The sequence below is a fragment of the Gossypium hirsutum genome, chromosome A05 (assembly GCF_007990345.1).
Source record: "Gossypium hirsutum isolate 1008001.06 chromosome A05, Gossypium_hirsutum_v2.1, whole genome shotgun sequence".
Taxonomy (NCBI): domain Eukaryota; kingdom Viridiplantae; phylum Streptophyta; class Magnoliopsida; order Malvales; family Malvaceae; genus Gossypium; species Gossypium hirsutum.
Window position 1 is genome coordinate 44,417,598 of NC_053428.1, and position 4,863 is coordinate 44,422,460.

Below are 4,863 nucleotides of genomic sequence, written 5' to 3' on the forward strand. Positions count from 1 at the left end.
AGATAGAAATTATTAATGGAGGAGTTTAATTTATTTTTTAGTTTTTTTTTTTTTTGAGGAATTTTTATACCTATAAACCCAATAACAAAATGGAAGTAATAAAATTTTGATATAAAATATTTTTTTTTTGTGTTTTTTTATTTAAGATAATATCATAACTTTTTTTCTGTAGCAGGTCCAGCCATAACAACTCTTCCACTGCCCTAGGCCGACTAATCAAGATTTCTGTAGCGGCCCACTTTATATTTTCCTGGGCTCTAACTTATGGTTTTAAATTGATCCAACAAAAAATATATTTTGTTTGCTCGCAGCCTTCTTTTATTTTTTAAAAGTTATATATATATATTTAAATTTTTGGTGTTTTCTCGAATTAAGATTCAAATTGAATACGAGTCATTGAAATGTGATGAATCATAATGTTATTTTACAATATTTGATATACATCAAAAAAATATCGATTAAAATAACATGTTAGATACACTTGACACTTTCTTAACAATATAATGTTGCTTTACAATACCTTTATTAATAAAGATAATATTAGTGTATTTTAATTTATTAAAGGATCTTTTTATTAAAAATATTTGAAATAATAAAACTCTATTATTAGCAAATGTTTTTTTAGAGAAATAACTGGAATTTTTTATTCAAAAACTATCAGAGGCCCAAATAAAGAGCTCCTAGAAACAAAACAAAGCAAACGCCGAAATGATGAATAACAAAATAAACAACATAAGCCCAAAATCATAAAGTCGAGATCCAGCTAATTTGACGGAGGTAGCTTTAGAGACTTCTTAGCCTCAGCTGTATTCATTAATTATGCTCAACTCCTGAAAAGCAACAATCGCATTGGAAAACTGCAAAAAAGCCCCTCTTCATTTCAATCTTTCAGTCTTTTCATCTGGAAAATCGATTCATTTCTTCTTCAGCCACTCTTGAAGATGGGTCTTTTTTAACATCAGTTTGAAACTTCTACCCATCATCGGTTTGTTTCCACCTATTCCGCCGCATATGGAGGAACCCTATTCGATTCTTTGTGGGTAAATCGAAAGACAAATGAACAGAACCTAGTACATAAACGCTTTGAATCTTCAATATATGCTTCAATCTCAGATCTATTTTCCTCCTCTGTTAGCAGTTTCCTTATCACCGATTGTGCATCTCCTTCAATTTTGACCATCGACAACCGGAGATTTATCCCCAACCGGATCGCCTGAAGACACGCCATTGCCTCCGCTGTGAACACTGACGATATGTTCTCATGCAGTATTGTTCTTGAGCCAATCACTTTTCCATTTTCATCTCTAATCACCACACTGAACAAGATTTTTTTTCCTTTTGACTGTTAAATGCAGCATCAAATTTTATCTTTAACAGTAGTCCTACTTGGTGCTTTGCATCTTCTCGGGCTCTTTATCTGAACTAGTAAGTTCGCATTCAACCCTTCCTGCTCTTTTAAGTAGTTCTGCACATAATCTGCTATCTGGGATCCTGATTTTTGCTCTCCCTCATGAATAAACTTATTTCTTGATGACCAAATTGCCCAAATAGGACATGTAACCATCCTGCATTTGTATAAAGGAATAGTCTCAAAAAATATTGTTTATCCATTCTCTGTATTCAGTATTTGCCACTGCTATCGGCCAAGTAACATGTAATTTCTCCCATGTTTCTTTTGTGATAAGGCAGTCCCTAAACACATGCTCCCTCATTTCAGCTTCATTCTGGCATCTTGGGCAATTTGTAGATCCAGCCAATCTTCTCTAGTGCAGGTTGTTGAAGGTAGGCAAAAAATTACATGAAATTCTCCAACTTGTAATTTTTACTTTTGAGGGTAGATCTAAGTTCCAAAGCCGCTTCTAAAACTGTTTGTAATTTGTCAGCATAGGATTATGTACATAGTTTATGACCACTACGAATTGAGTATTCCCCGTAGCCTCCCCAGGCTAGATAATGTGGTCTTCGTGCGATTTCATCAATAGAGGAATGCACAAAATTCTTCCAGCATTTACCTCTGTAAAGGTATTTTCAATCAAATCAGTTTTCCATCTTATTGTTCTTGAATCAATAAGATCTACTACTTTGTTCAAACTCGACTTGTTTCCAGTATACTGCACTTTGGATTCTCCACTTCCAGGAACCCAAGCATCCTTCCAAATTGAGACTTTCATTCCATCTTCAATCCGTCAGCCTAACCCAATCTGAAAGAGCCCTTTTGCAGCCCACAGACTTTCTAGGTAAAAGAAGGTAGATTACCTAAACTGGAATTCAAAAAATTTGTATCTTTAAAATATTTGGCATTTAACGTGCGCACCAATAACGAATTAGGATTACATATCAAACGCCAACCCTGCTTGGCTAATAACGCCACATTAAATTTCGATCGACTTCTAAACCTATGTCACCGTATTCCTTAATAGCACACAAAGTCCTCCAATCCCACCAATGTATCTCCCGCTTCCCTTGACTTTTTTGCCACAAATTCCCTATGATATTCTCCAGTATCACACAGAGGGATTTTGGCATTATAAAACAAAGCATCGTATATGTGCACAACTTTGATAGACATCTCATTTCCTCTTTGTGAAAGATGCTTGTTATTCAAGCTGTTTATCTTCTGCTTCAATCTATTTTTCAAACCTTGAAACACCACCCTCCTTCCTCTACATACCATATTTAGTAATCCCAAGTACTTTTCTAGATCTGTAGAGCAATGAACATTAAGTACTTGAGGTGCCATATCTTTATCCTGGCCAGTTACATTAGCGCGCTAAAGAAAGTAATGGATTTTTCAAAATTAACACACTGACCCGAGCAGACTTCAAATTCACAAAGAATATTTTTTATTACATTAACCCTCCTCTCCGTGACCTCTCTAAAAAGTATACAATCATCCACAAACATAAGATGAGTACTTGGAGCGGCATTTTGACAAACTCTTGCTCCTGCTATTTGCCCTTCTTGCCCTGCTAATCTCATAAGAGCCGATAAACCCTCCCCTCACAATAAGAATAGATAAGGGCTTAAGGGATCCACTTGTCTCAGCCCTCTAGACGGTTTAAAGCTTACCCTTCATTATTAATCATGATAGAATACGACACCGTACGAATGCAATGGAGGACAAAATCAATAAAAGGACATGCAAAGCCCATTTTCAACATCATACCTTTAAGGAAAGGCCATTTAACTCCATCATAAGCTTTGCTCATGTCTAGTTTTAAAGCCATAAAACAATTTCTTCATGTTCTTTTGTTTTTGTATGCATAAAGCACCTCATACGCAAGTAGCACATTATTAGTGATAAGTTGACCCGACACAAAAGTGCTCTTCTAAGAATCATCAACTCAAAAGTCCATAACCTTTTGTAGGCGATTAGCAACAGTCTGAGCAATAATCTTATAAATCACCGTACATAGACTCATAGGGCAAAAGTTTTTTTGATTAAAAGGATGAGAAATCTTTGGTATTAAAACTATACTAGTTTTATTTAGATCTTCCAAAGAATTTCCATTATTTAGAATATTCAAATAGAAAGAGCTAGTATTTTTACCAACAATTTGCCAGAATTTCTGGTAGAAAAGTGCTGGAATGCTGTTTGTCCCCGAAGCTTTTGTTGATACCCCAGGCAGCACATGTTCAAGATTTCCAACCCCTTTCGTCTCAAACAATTTTTAAAATAGTTTCGAGCAATATCTTCCATCTCATGAAGATCAAAGGTCAGTGTATCGTCTTCCCTTTATAGACCCCCTATTTGATTCATGCGCCATCTCTAAGATTCATGATTATGGAAAAATGAAGTATTTGTTCTCCCATTTTCAGCCAATTCACTTTAGCTTCCAATACCTTTCTTCCTTTTCCATCTCCATTTTTAAATGTAATTTCACATCCACAACTCAGCCAAAATTTCGTCCGATCTGTCATAGTCATCCAATTCTTCTAATCTTTTCATTAACTACTTCACTTCCTGTCTTTTTTTTTCCTACCCAAGTTTGTATTCCAACAGTGAGAGCCACAATTTTATCCATAAAACCACCTGAACTCTCTTCCCATCATCTTATGATTTCTCCCTAATGTCTCTTTTAAAGTCTGCCAAGCTTCAAAATAAAACCTACTCTTTCTTCTTCTCAACCCCTCATACTCCATTTGGATTAGTAGACAATGATCTAAGAATGAGTAAGATAAATGTCTTAGCGAACATTCTGGGAAGAGTTGTAACCATTCTGAAGTTGCTACCTCTCTATCAATTCTTTCCTTAATTCTCCTTTCTATCACATTCCCCCTCTCTCACGTAAACCATGGACCCGAATAACCTATATCCCCCAATTGGCAGTCTTCTAAAGTTCGTACGAAATTCCTCCATTCTATCTTCCTCTCTTAGTAATCCTCCTTATTTTTCATGCACGTAGAGGATATCATTGAATTTTCCTCTAACTAGCCATGGTAAATCACTATTCCTACCCAATGTCCGAAGTAGGTTCTACGTTTCAACCTTTTCTCTCACATCTGGTGCCCCATAAAAGCCTATAAACCTCCATCATGTATTTTCCTTATTCTCCTGAATTTCAACATCAATGTAGTTCCTCAATAAGCTCCTAAGAGTAACTAACTATCTTCCATTCCATCCAAAACTCAACCCTCTGTAAGTAGCATCAGCAGGAACATCAACACCATTAAAAATTCCACAACGCCTTCTAATTTTCTCTATAAAGAAGACAATTTGGAGATTATAAATATTTAGTATATGCTGAAGTCTACGTACTGCATGCGCACTCCCCAACCTGCGGATATTCCAACATAAGATCTTCATTTTGTCCGCCGATTACTGTTGATTATGGGCAATATGCCCATCATTGATCACTAGCG

General features: G+C 35.8%; 1 long non-coding RNA gene across 2 annotated transcripts; it reads left to right on the top strand.

The window, feature by feature from the left end:
• Positions 1-659: 659 nt before the first annotated feature.
• On the top strand, positions 660-4,398 carry LOC107960083 (uncharacterized). 2 transcript variants are annotated; one of them, XR_001701090.2, is made up of 4 exons: positions 660-1,266; positions 1,356-1,425; positions 1,718-2,022; positions 2,108-4,398. It is a non-coding gene; the product is annotated as an uncharacterized lncRNA (long non-coding RNA). The 2 variants fall into 2 exon arrangements; XR_001701089.2 differs by lacking the exon at positions 2,108-4,398 and having other exon boundaries at positions 667-1,266; positions 1,718-2,091.
• The last annotated feature ends 465 nt before the right edge of the window (positions 4,399-4,863 follow it).